The sequence below is a fragment of the Balaenoptera ricei genome, chromosome 2 (assembly GCF_028023285.1).
Source record: "Balaenoptera ricei isolate mBalRic1 chromosome 2, mBalRic1.hap2, whole genome shotgun sequence".
In the NCBI taxonomy this organism is placed as follows: domain Eukaryota; kingdom Metazoa; phylum Chordata; class Mammalia; order Artiodactyla; family Balaenopteridae; genus Balaenoptera; species Balaenoptera ricei.
This window is the reverse complement of record NC_082640.1, coordinates 56,735,745-56,748,596: the sequence shown is the minus strand read 5'-3', so window position 1 is coordinate 56,748,596 and position 12,852 is coordinate 56,735,745. Positions and strand designations below refer to the sequence as shown.

The 12,852-nt window shown below is 55.8% G+C and overlaps 4 non-coding genes across 4 annotated transcripts; all 4 read left to right on the top strand.

Annotated features, from left to right (window-relative positions):
* Nucleotides 1-2,312: 2,312 nt before the first annotated feature.
* LOC132360937 (small nucleolar RNA SNORD116) lies at nt 2,313-2,405 on the top strand. The gene has a single exon (XR_009501254.1). It is a non-coding gene; the product is annotated as a small nucleolar RNA SNORD116 (small nucleolar RNA).
* A 2,690-nt stretch (nt 2,406-5,095) lies between these two features.
* On the top strand, nt 5,096-5,188 carry LOC132361903 (small nucleolar RNA SNORD116). The gene has a single exon (XR_009502167.1). It is a non-coding gene; the product is annotated as a small nucleolar RNA SNORD116 (small nucleolar RNA).
* Nucleotides 5,189-7,834: 2,646 nt separating this feature from the next.
* Nucleotides 7,835-7,927, top strand: LOC132360936 (small nucleolar RNA SNORD116). Its single transcript, XR_009501253.1, has one exon. It is a non-coding gene; the product is annotated as a small nucleolar RNA SNORD116 (small nucleolar RNA).
* A 2,690-nt stretch (nt 7,928-10,617) lies between these two features.
* LOC132361902 (small nucleolar RNA SNORD116) lies at nt 10,618-10,710 on the top strand. The gene has a single exon (XR_009502166.1). It is a non-coding gene; the product is annotated as a small nucleolar RNA SNORD116 (small nucleolar RNA).
* Nucleotides 10,711-12,852: the final 2,142 nt, after the last annotated feature.

Sequence of the window (12,852 nt, the reverse complement as noted above, 5' to 3'; positions counted from 1 at the left end):
CAAGGTTCCCTGGTTGGAGCCTGCAGCCTCAGGCCAGGCCTGTGGCCCTCTCTGTTGTTGTGTTTGGTGCGGTGAGGTTCTTGAGTGCCAGGTGGGGCTGGAGCAGTGGGCGGGGGTTGGATGGAATTTGGTGATGGTGGAAGGGGGCTGATGGATTAGGCCTCGGTGCTGCCCCTGAAGCTGCCAGCACACTGTTGGCGCTATGTGGATCATCGTGGAGTGGGGTGACGATCGAGTGCTGCATTTAAGCCTGCGTAGTGGCTGCTGCCCTGGAGAGAAAGGTAAGGTATCATGAGGACAGGTCCTGTGTGATGTCGTGGGATGGGCTGTCATCATTGGGTTGCAGGCGCTGGCCTCGGCTTCCCAAGGATGTGTCTTGTTCGTGATGGCCTGGCATCAGCTGCCTATGGTGGGGATGGCTTTGGCAGTTCATGAGGATGCAGTGAGGTGGGTTACCTGTGAAGAGTTGCAATCCCGTTTCCAGAGGAGTGACTCCCCACGGGTGTCTTGCGGGACATAGAGAAGATGGACATGCTGAGGCATCTGTGCCGGCCTTCTCTGGGGGAGGTGAGTTATGCAAACAAGCCCTTTGGTCGCTCTTTTCCCTCTTTTGGGAATGTGCAAAGCGATAGTGTTTCTGCCGGAGGGCATGACGCGGCCGGCCCGTGTGGCATGCAGGCCTTTCGAATAGCCAGAGCTTTATCCAGAGCAGTCCGTTGGCGGGGCAGAGAAGGGGGCACTGTTGCCATCCCTGGTGCACTGCCAAGGCCAGCCACTGTTCCCTTTCAGGCTTCCAAGTCCCCTCACATGGCAGAGGTCTTCCGTTGAAAGTATATCTGTGGTCCTCGGGGACCATGCCTTTGATCACTGTGAGTTCCTCGGTGCTGCCACTGTGGCAGTGGAGAATTTCCAGGATGCCTCAGGTGGGATCAGCATCTTCAAAGCAGACAGGCTTGCGGTCTGTCTTCCCTGGTGTTCAGTGTTCCCGTGTTCGGAAGATGTCTGTGTCTTCCAGTAGGGACGCGTCGCCCTGCTGGCTGGAGTAGGGCACGGTGGACGAGGCTGTTGAGCGTTTGAGCGGTTCCTTAGGGGTCAGGGCCGCAAACCTTGCAGGATGGGAGCTGCCTGAGACATGGCCGGGAAGGTGGCCTAGTTTCCGCTGTGGGGTTCCAACATGGGTCATGGCTGCTGAAGCCCACTGCTTCCTGTGGTGGGCATTCCCACGGGTCCAAGGAAAGTGGTTAGGCCTAGTTGGCGAGAAGTTGCACTTTGTTCGATGTTCTTTAGCCCCTTGAGTGGATTCAGGCTGCATCTTGCCAGTAGAATGCTGTAGGTCGGTGTCGGCTCACCCATGGGAGTTCCCTTGCTTCCGAAAGTGCTGGGAGTGACCCCAAGTGCACATCAGATGTGCTGGTAGCTGGCAGGTTCTCGAGTTGCACGTAGATGTCACACCCACGGCCGGGAGGCAGGTCTCGTCCAGTCTTTGTGCTCTGGTCAGAAGGCGTGGCTGTGGGAGAGTGGGCGTCCGTGGAGTATTTCAACAGCCCCTGGGGGTTAAAGTTTGCATGCGGCCTCTGGAAGCTGACAGGGGGCTTTCTCCTTTCAGTTGGGGGTCTAGCCAGGGTGTTGTTATACACAACTATGGCGTTTACCGTTGGACGCCTCTTCACAGGGCTACAGGGACACACAGAGACCAAGACGTGTAGTCAGCGGCACACAGAGAAACCCACAAGAGCGTCTGCGTGCGCAGTCACAGTCACACACGCCCACACGCGTGAACACACAAATACAGCCTCTCACACACCGGCCAATGTATGTGCCTAACTTCCTGCAGTCGTACTATCAGACATGCAGTCAATTCTCGGTAAGGGATAGAGGTCCTTGGGAAGCAGTTTCAGAGCTCAAGCCCAGGTAAATGTTTGTATGGATCATGTCCTCTGAGGACACCAGTCCACTTCCCAGGTGCAGTTGCTGGGCAAGCCTCGCCGTCGGCAAAAACAAGAAGATCTTCGTGTGCTCTGATGACTGGAGGTGCTAAGAAGAACTGGAAAAAGTGAGGCGGGACCATGTTCCCGAGCATGGTCGCGGATAACTCAGGACGGTAGGTATTCAACCACCCCAAGATGTGCCATTAGATATTAGGTTTTCCTCAGATGGGCCCAATGGCTGCAAGAGTGGCTTGATTGTTCGTCTTGTCGAGTGGCCTGAGGGCTATGGATTCTCCAGGCTTTTGGGGTACTCCAGGCTCATGGCTCCCCTGCAGAGCCCCACGCACTGCCCGGTTGTGTTCTGCAGCATCCCAGCATGTGCTTGGATCGATGATGACACTCTTGTATGCATTCCTTGGAAACTCTGAACAGAATGGGTGAGAACACTCTACCGTCTCCTTATCGAAACTGAGGTTCAGCACGTTTCCTCTCTCGGGTGTAGGGGACTGTTAGGAGTGAGGGCCAGTGTCCCCTGCCGACATGCACGCAAATACCACCAAGGACTCCAGTATTGGAGGGGCTCCTGTCTGAGGATCGACCGTGTCTGCACATAAGCTGGCTTATCTGTGTATCCCGGGTCCCTGCTGAAAGGCGGTTGAAGGAATGCGAGGGGGCAGGCTCTCTTGCTGGTCTTAAGAGTCGGGGTGTGTGCCGGTCTAGGCCCAGTGTGCTTGCCATTGGATAGGTGTGTTTTGGCCAGGATCACGCTTCGTGCATGCTGTTTCGTGTGTTTATTTTGGAAGCCAAAATGAGCAAGCGTCCCTGGTTTGTGCCTGGAGCCTGAGGCCAGGCCTGTGGCCCTCCCTGTCCTAGTGTTTTGCACAGTGAGGTTTTTGAGTCCCTAGTGAGGCTGGAGAATTGGGCGGGGTTGGGCTCGGGTTGGGCGTCGGCGGAAAGGGGCTGATGGATTAGGCCACACTGCTGCCCTTGTCTGCTCCTCTACTTTAACACCCAGCACAGTGTTGGTGCCAAGTGGGGCATCGTGGAGTGGGGTGAGGATCGAGTGCTGCATTTAAACCTGCGTGGTCGCTGATGGCCTGGACAGGAAGGTAAGGGATGATGAGGACCGGTCCTTTGTGAGGTCGTGGAATAGGCTGTCATAATTGGGTTGCAGGTGCTGGCCTTGGCTTCCCAAGGATGAGTCGTGTTCGTGATGGGCTGGCATCAGCTGCCTATGGAGGGGGTGGCTTTGGCAGTTCAAGTGCATGAGGTGAGGTAGGTAACCTGTGTAGAGTTATCATCTCATTGCCGGAGGAATGACATCCAAAGGGTGTCTTGGGGGACGTAGAGAAGATCGACATTGTGAGGCGTCTGTGCCGGCCTCCTTGGAGGTAGGTGAGTTATGCGAACATCCCTATTGGCTGCTTTCTTCCCTTGTTTGGGAATGTGCAAAGCAAAAGTGTTTCTCCCGGGGGGGCATGACACCGCCAGCCAGTTTGGCATGCAGGCCGTTCGAACAGCCTGAGGTTTATCTGCAGCAGTCCGTGGGTGGGGCAGAGATGGGGGCACTGTTGCGATGCCAGGTGTGCTGTCGTGGACAGCCACTGTGCCCTTTCAAGCTTCCAGGTCCCCTCGTGTGGCAGAGGTCTTCCGTTGAAAGTCTGTCTGTGGTCCTCAGGAACAGTGCATTTGATCGCTGTGAGTTCCTCGGTAGTGTTGCTGTGGGAGTGGAGAATTGCCAGGATGCATGGGGTGGTGTGGGCATCATCAAAGCAGACAGGCTTGCGGTCTGTCTTCCCTGGTGTTCAGTGTCCCCGTGTTCGCATGATGTCTGTGGCTTCCAATAGTGTCGAGTCGCCCTGCATGCAGGAGGAGGGCACTTAGGAAGAGGCTGTGTATCATTTGAGCGTTTTCCCAGTTGTCAGGGCCACGAACCCTGCCAGTTGGAAACTTGCCGATACGTGGGTGAGGAGGTGGCCTAAATTCGGCTCTGGTGTTCCAACCTGTGTCATGGTTGCTGAAGCCCAACACTTCCCATTGTGGGCATTCCCACGGGGTCACGGAGAGTGATTTGGTCTAGTTGGTGAGAAGACGCACTTGGTCTGCAGTTCCTTAGCCCCTTGAGAAGTGCCGTGCTGCATCTTTCCTGTAGGCAACTGCAGGTCGCTATCAGCCCGCCCCTGGGATGTTCCCTTGCTTCCAGGAGTGCTGGGAGTGACCCCAAGGGCACATCAGATGTGCTGGTAGGTGGCAGGGTCTCCAGGTCCACATAGATGTGACAGCCACGGCCGGGAGGCAGGTCTCGTCCAGTCTTTGTGCTTTGGTCAGAAGGCGTGGCTGTGAGAGAGCGGGAGTCTGTGGACTAATTCAACAGTCCCTGGGGGTCAAAGTTCGCATGTGGCCTCTTGAAGCTGACAGGGGTCTTTCTCCTTTCAGTTGGGGGTCCAACCAGGATGGTGTGTATAAACTATGGCGTTTACTGTTGGAGGCGTCTGCAGAGGGCCACAGGGACACCCAGAGACCAAGACGCGTATTCAGCGGCACACACCGGAACCCACGAGTGCATCTTCGTGCGCAGTCACAGTCACACACGCCCACACGCGTGAATACACACATACAGCGTCTCACACACCGGCCAACGTACATGCCTAACTTCCTCCAGTCGTGCTGTGAGACACGCAATCAGTTTTCGGTAAGGGATAGTGGTACTTGGGTAGCAGGTTCCGGGCTGACACGTAGGTAAGTTTTCACAAGAATCATGTTCTCTGAGGACTCTGGTGCAATTCAGAAGCCTGCCTGATTTCTGTCCACTTCTCAGGTGCAGTTGCAGGGTAAGGCTGGCCGTCGGCAAAGACAAGAAGACCTTCGTGTTGTCTGATAACTGGATGTGCTAAGGGGAACTGGAAAAAGTGGAGCAGGCGCACGTTGCTGAGCGTGGCTGGGGATAACTCAGGACAGTAGCATTCACCCATACTAAGATGTGCCACTGGCTATTAGGTTTTCCTCAGATGGGTCCAATGGCTGCAAGAGTGGATTGATTGTTGGTCTTGCTGAGTGGCTTGAGGACTGTGGATTCCCCAGGCTGTTGGAGTACTTCTGGGTCATGGCTCCTCTGCAGAGACCCACGGCCTGCCCGTTTGTGTTCTGCAGCGTCCCAGAATGTGCTTGGATCGATGATGACACCCTTGTATGCATTCCTTGGAAAATCTGAACAAAATGAGTGAGAAAGCTCTACGGTCTCCACATGGAAACTGAGGTCCAGCAGGTTTCCTCTCGGGGGTAGGGGACAGTTAGCAGTGAGGACCAACATCCCCTGCTGACATGCATGCAAATACCACTAAGGGCTCTCGCATTGGAGGGGCTCCTGTCTGAGGGTCGACTGTGTCTGCCCATAAGCTGGGTCATCTATGAATCCGTGGTCCCTGCTAAAAGGCCGTGAGGGAATGCAAGGGGGCAGGGTCTCCTGCTAGTCTTCAGAGTCAGAGTGTGTGCTGGTGTGGGCCCAGTGAGCTTTCAGCTTGGAGAAGTGTGTTTTGACCAGGATCATGCTTTGTGCATGCCGCTTCGGTGGTTGATTTTGGAAGCCAAAATGAGCAAGGTTCCCTGGTTGGAGCCTGCAGCCTCAGGCCAGGCCTGTGGCCCTCTCTGTTGTTGTGTTTGGTGCGGTGAGGTTCTTGAGTGCCAGGTGGGGCTGGAGCAGTGGGCGGGGGTTGGATGGAATTTGGTGATGGTGGAAGGGGGCTGATGGATTAGGCCTCGGTGCTGCCCCTGAAGCTGCCAGCACACTGTTGGCGCTATGTGGATCATCGTGGAGTGGGGTGACGATCGAGTGCTGCATTTAAGCCTGCGTAGTGGCTGCTGCCCTGGAGAGAAAGGTAAGGTATCATGAGGACAGGTCCTGTGTGATGTCGTGGGATGGGCTGTCATCATTGGGTTGCAGGCGCTGGCCTCGGCTTCCCAAGGATGTGTCTTGTTCGTGATGGCCTGGCATCAGCTGCCTATGGTGGGGATGGCTTTGGCAGTTCATGAGGATGCAGTGAGGTGGGTTACCTGTGAAGAGTTGCAATCCCGTTTCCAGAGGAGTGACTCCCCACGGGTGTCTTGCGGGACATAGAGAAGATGGACATGCTGAGGCATCTGTGCCGGCCTTCTCTGGGGGAGGTGAGTTATGCAAACAAGCCCTTTGGTCGCTCTTTTCCCTCTTTTGGGAATGTGCAAAGCGATAGTGTTTCTGCCGGAGGGCATGACGCGGCCGGCCCGTGTGGCATGCAGGCCTTTCGAATAGCCAGAGCTTTATCCAGAGCAGTCCGTTGGCGGGGCAGAGAAGGGGGCACTGTTGCCATCCCTGGTGCACTGCCAAGGCCAGCCACTGTTCCCTTTCAGGCTTCCAAGTCCCCTCACATGGCAGAGGTCTTCCGTTGAAAGTATATCTGTGGTCCTCGGGGACCATGCCTTTGATCACTGTGAGTTCCTCGGTGCTGCCACTGTGGCAGTGGAGAATTTCCAGGATGCCTCAGGTGGGATCAGCATCTTCAAAGCAGACAGGCTTGCGGTCTGTCTTCCCTGGTGTTCAGTGTTCCCGTGTTCGGAAGATGTCTGTGTCTTCCAGTAGGGACGCGTCGCCCTGCTGGCTGGAGTAGGGCACGGTGGACGAGGCTGTTGAGCGTTTGAGCGGTTCCTTAGGGGTCAGGGCCGCAAACCTTGCAGGGTGGGAGCTGCCTGAGACATGGCCGGGAAGGTGACCTAGTTTCCGCTGTGGGGTTCCAACATGGGTCATGGCTGCTGAAGCCCACTGCTTCCTGTGGTGGGCATTCCCACGGGTCCAAGGAAAGTGGTTAGGCCTAGTTGGCGAGAAGTTGCACTTTGTTCGATGTTCTTTAGCCCCTTGAGTGGATTCAGGCTGCATCTTGCCAGTAGAATGCTGTAGGTCGGTGTCGGCTCACCCATGGGAGTTCCCTTGCTTCCGAAAGTGCTGGGAGTGACCCCAAGTGCACATCAGATGTGCTGGTAGCTGGCAGGTTCTCGAGTTGCACGTAGATGTCACACCCACGGCCGGGAGGCAGGTCTCGTCCAGTCTTTGTGCTCTGGTCAGAAGGCGTGGCTGTGGGAGAGTGGGCGTCCGTGGAGTATTTCAACAGCCCCTGGGGGTTAAAGTTTGCATGCGGCCTCTGGAAGCTGACAGGGGGCTTTCTCCTTTCAGTTGGGGGTCTAGCCAGGGTGTTGTTATACACAACTATGGCGTTTACCGTTGGACGCCTCTTCACAGGGCTACAGGGACACACAGAGACCAAGACGTGTAGTCAGCGGCACACAGAGAAACCCACAAGAGCGTCTGCGTGCGCAGTCACAGTCACACACGCCCACACGCGTGAACACACAAATACAGCCTCTCACACACCGGCCAATGTATGTGCCTAACTTCCTGCAGTCGTACTATCAGACATGCAGTCAATTCTCGGTAAGGGATAGAGGTCCTTGGGAAGCAGTTTCAGAGCTCAAGCCCAGGTAAATGTTTGTATGGATCATGTCCTCTGAGGACACCAGTCCACTTCCCAGGTGCAGTTGCTGGGCAAGCCTCGCCGTCGGCAAAAACAAGAAGATCTTCGTGTGCTCTGATGACTGGAGGTGCTAAGAAGAACTGGAAAAAGTGAGGCGGGACCATGTTCCCGAGCATGGTCGCGGATAACTCAGGACGGTAGGTATTCAACCACCCCAAGATGTGCCATTAGATATTAGGTTTTCCTCAGATGGGCCCAATGGCTGCAAGAGTGGCTTGATTGTTCGTCTTGTCGAGTGGCCTGAGGGCTATGGATTCTCCAGGCTTTTGGGGTACTCCAGGCTCATGGCTCCCCTGCAGAGCCCCACGCACTGCCCGGTTGTGTTCTGCAGCATCCCAGCATGTGCTTGGATCGATGATGACACTCTTGTATGCATTCCTTGGAAACTCTGAACAGAATGGGTGAGAACACTCTACCGTCTCCTTATCGAAACTGAGGTTCAGCACGTTTCCTCTCTCGGGTGTAGGGGACTGTTAGGAGTGAGGGCCAGTGTCCCCTGCCGACATGCACGCAAATACCACCAAGGACTCCAGTATTGGAGGGGCTCCTGTCTGAGGATCGACCGTGTCTGCACATAAGCTGGCTTATCTGTGTATCCCGGGTCCCTGCTGAAAGGCGGTTGAAGGAATGCGAGGGGGCAGGCTCTCTTGCTGGTCTTAAGAGTCGGGGTGTGTGCCGGTCTAGGCCCAGTGTGCTTGCCATTGGATAGGTGTGTTTTGGCCAGGATCACGCTTCGTGCATGCTGTTTCGTGTGTTTATTTTGGAAGCCAAAATGAGCAAGCGTCCCTGGTTTGTGCCTGGAGCCTGAGGCCAGGCCTGTGGCCCTCCCTGTCCTAGTGTTTTGCACAGTGAGGTTTTTGAGTCCCTAGTGAGGCTGGAGAATTGGGCGGGGTTGGGCTCGGGTTGGGCGTCGGCGGAAAGGGGCTGATGGATTAGGCCACACTGCTGCCCTTGTCTGCTCCTCTACTTTAACACCCAGCACAGTGTTGGTGCCAAGTGGGGCATCGTGGAGTGGGGTGAGGATCGAGTGCTGCATTTAAACCTGCGTGGTCGCTGATGGCCTGGACAGGAAGGTAAGGGATGATGAGGACCGGTCCTTTGTGAGGTCGTGGAATAGGCTGTCATAATTGGGTTGCAGGTGCTGGCCTTGGCTTCCCAAGGATGAGTCGTGTTCGTGATGGGCTGGCATCAGCTGCCTATGGAGGGGGTGGCTTTGGCAGTTCAAGTGCATGAGGTGAGGTAGGTAACCTGTGTAGAGTTATCATCTCATTGCCGGAGGAATGACATCCAAAGGGTGTCTTGGGGGACGTAGAGAAGATCGACATTGTGAGGCGTCTGTGCCGGCCTCCTTGGAGGTAGGTGAGTTATGCGAACATCCCTATTGGCTGCTTTCTTCCCTTGTTTGGGAATGTGCAAAGCAAAAGTGTTTCTCCCGGGGGGGCATGACACCGCCAGCCAGTTTGGCATGCAGGCCGTTCGAACAGCCTGAGGTTTATCTGCAGCAGTCCGTGGGTGGGGCAGAGATGGGGGCACTGTTGCGATGCCAGGTGTGCTGTCGTGGACAGCCACTGTGCCCTTTCAAGCTTCCAGGTCCCCTCGTGTGGCAGAGGTCTTCCGTTGAAAGTCTGTCTGTGGTCCTCAGGAACAGTGCATTTGATCGCTGTGAGTTCCTCGGTAGTGTTGCTGTGGGAGTGGAGAATTGCCAGGATGCATGGGGTGGTGTGGGCATCATCAAAGCAGACAGGCTTGCGGTCTGTCTTCCCTGGTGTTCAGTGTCCCCGTGTTCGCATGATGTCTGTGGCTTCCAATAGTGTCGAGTCGCCCTGCATGCAGGAGGAGGGCACTTAGGAAGAGGCTGTGTATCATTTGAGCGTTTTCCCAGTTGTCAGGGCCACGAACCCTGCCAGTTGGAAACTTGCCGATACGTGGGTGAGGAGGTGGCCTAAATTCGGCTCTGGTGTTCCAACCTGTGTCATGGTTGCTGAAGCCCAACACTTCCCATTGTGGGCATTCCCACGGGGTCACGGAGAGTGATTTGGTCTAGTTGGTGAGAAGACGCACTTGGTCCGCAGTTCCTTAGCCCCTTGAGAAGTGCCGTGCTGCATCTTTCCTGTAGGCAACTGCAGGTCGCTATCAGCCCGCCCCTGGGATGTTCCCTTGCTTCCAGGAGTGCTGGGAGTGACCCCAAGGGCACATCAGATGTGCTGGTAGGTGGCAGGGTCTCCAGGTCCACATAGATGTGACAGCCACGGCCGGGAGGCAGGTCTCGTCCAGTCTTTGTGCTTTGGTCAGAAGGCGTGGCTGTGAGAGAGCGGGAGTCTGTGGACTAATTCAACAGTCCCTGGGGGTCAAAGTTCGCATGTGGCCTCTTGAAGCTGACAGGGGTCTTTCTCCTTTCAGTTGGGGGTCCAACCAGGATGGTGTGTATAAACTATGGCGTTTACTGTTGGAGGCGTCTGCAGAGGGCCACAGGGACACCCAGAGACCAAGACGCGTATTCAGCGGCACACACCGGAACCCACGAGTGCATCTTCGTGCGCAGTCACAGTCACACACGCCCACACGCGTGAATACACACATACAGCGTCTCACACACCGGCCAACGTACATGCCTAACTTCCTCCAGTCGTGCTGTGAGACACGCAATCAGTTTTCGGTAAGGGATAGTGGTACTTGGGTAGCAGGTTCCGGGCTGACACGTAGGTAAGTTTTCACAAGAATCATGTTCTCTGAGGACTCTGGTGCAATTCAGAAGCCTGCCTGATTTCTGTCCACTTCTCAGGTGCAGTTGCAGGGTAAGGCTGGCCGTCGGCAAAGACAAGAAGACCTTCGTGTTGTCTGATAACTGGATGTGCTAAGGGGAACTGGAAAAAGTGGAGCAGGCGCACGTTGCTGAGCGTGGCTGGGGATAACTCAGGACAGTAGCATTCACCCATACTAAGATGTGCCACTGGCTATTAGGTTTTCCTCAGATGGGTCCAATGGCTGCAAGAGTGGATTGATTGTTGGTCTTGCTGAGTGGCTTGAGGACTGTGGATTCCCCAGGCTGTTGGAGTACTTCTGGGTCATGGCTCCTCTGCAGAGCCCCACGGCCTGCCCGTTTGTGTTCTGCAGCGTCCCAGAATGTGCTTGGATCGATGATGACACCCTTGTATGCATTCCTTGGAAAATCTGAACAAAATGAGTGAGAAAGCTCTACGGTCTCCACATGGAAACTGAGGTCCAGCAGGTTTCCTCTCGGGGGTAGGGGACAGTTAGCAGTGAGGACCAACATCCCCTGCTGACATGCATGCAAATACCACTAAGGGCTCTCGCATTGGAGGGGCTCCTGTCTGAGGGTCGACCGTGTCTGCCCATAAGCTGGGTCATCTATGAATCCGTGGTCCCTGCTAAAAGGCCGTGAGGGAATGCAAGGGGGCAGGGTCTCCTGCTAGTCTTCAGAGTCAGAGTGTGTGCTGGTGTGGGCCCAGTGAGCTTTCAGCTTGGAGAAGTGTGTTTTGACCAGGATCATGCTTTGTGCATGCCGCTTCGGTGGTTGATTTTGGAAGCCAAAATGAGCAAGGTTCCCTGGTTGGAGCCTGCAGCCTCAGGCCAGGCCTGTGGCCCTCTCTGTTGTTGTGTTTGGTGCGGTGAGGTTCTTGAGTGCCAGGTGGGGCTGGAGCAGTGGGCGGGGGTTGGATGGAATTTGGTGATGGTGGAAGGGGGCTGATGGATTAGGCCTCGGTGCTGCCCCTGAAGCTGCCAGCACACTGTTGGCGCTATGTGGATCATCGTGGAGTGGGGTGACGATCGAGTGCTGCATTTAAGCCTGCGTAGTGGCTGCTGCCCTGGAGAGAAAGGTAAGGTATCATGAGGACAGGTCCTGTGTGATGTCGTGGGATGGGCTGTCATCATTGGGTTGCAGGCGCTGGCCTCGGCTTCCCAAGGATGTGTCTTGTTCGTGATGGCCTGGCATCAGCTGCCTATGGTGGGGATGGCTTTGGCAGTTCATGAGGATGCAGTGAGGTGGGTTACCTGTGAAGAGTTGCAATCCCGTTTCCAGAGGAGTGACTCCCCACGGGTGTCTTGCGGGACATAGAGAAGATGGACATGCTGAGGCATCTGTGCCGGCCTTCTCTGGGGGAGGTGAGTTATGCAAACAAGCCCTTTGGTCGCTCTTTTCCCTCTTTTGGGAATGTGCAAAGCGATAGTGTTTCTGCCGGAGGGCATGACGCGGCCGGCCCGTGTGGCATGCAGGCCTTTCGAATAGCCAGAGCTTTATCCAGAGCAGTCCGTTGGCGGGGCAGAGAAGGGGGCACTGTTGCCATCCCTGGTGCACTGCCAAGGCCAGCCACTGTTCCCTTTCAGGCTTCCAAGTCCCCTCACATGGCAGAGGTCTTCCGTTGAAAGTATATCTGTGGTCCTCGGGGACCATGCCTTTGATCACTGTGAGTTCCTCGGTGCTGCCACTGTGGCAGTGGAGAATTTCCAGGATGCCTCAGGTGGGATCAGCATCTTCAAAGCAGACAGGCTTGCGGTCTGTCTTCCCTGGTGTTCAGTGTTCCCGTGTTCGGAAGATGTCTGTGTCTTCCAGTAGGGATGCGTCGCCCTGCTGGCTGGAGTAGGGCACGGTGGACGAGGCTGTTGAGCGTTTGAGCGGTTCCTTAGGGGTCAGGGCCGCAAACCTTGCAGGGTGGGAGCTGCCTGAGACATGGCCGGGAAGGTGACCTAGTTTCCGCTGTGGGGTTCCAACATGGGTCATGGCTGCTGAAGCCCACTGCTTCCTGTGGTGGGCATTCCCACGGGTCCAAGGAAAGTGGTTAGGCCTAGTTGGCGAGAAGTTGCACTTTGTTCGATGTTCTTTAGCCCCTTGAGTGGATTCAGGCTGCATCTTGCCAGTAGAATGCTGTAGGTCGGTGTCGGCTCACCCATGGGAGTTCCCTTGCTTCCGAAAGTGCTGGGAGTGACCCCAAGTGCACATCAGATGTGCTGGTAGCTGGCAGGTTCTCGAGTTGCACGTAGATGTCACACCCACGGCCGGGAGGCAGGTCTCGTCCAGTCTTTGTGCTCTGGTCAGAAGGCGTGGCTGTGGGAGAGTGGGCGTCCGTGGAGTATTTCAACAGCCCCTGGGGGTTAAAGTTTGCATGCGGCCTCTGGAAGCTGACAGGGGGCTTTCTCCTTTCAGTTGGGGGTCTAGCCAGGGTGTTGTTATACACAACTATGGCGTTTACCGTTGGACGCCTCTTCACAGGGCTACAGGGACACACAGAGACCAAGACGTGTAGTCAGCGGCACACAGAGAAACCCACAAGAGCGTCTGCGTGCGCAGTCACAGTCACACACGCCCACACGCGTGAACACACAAATACAGCCTCTCACACACCGGC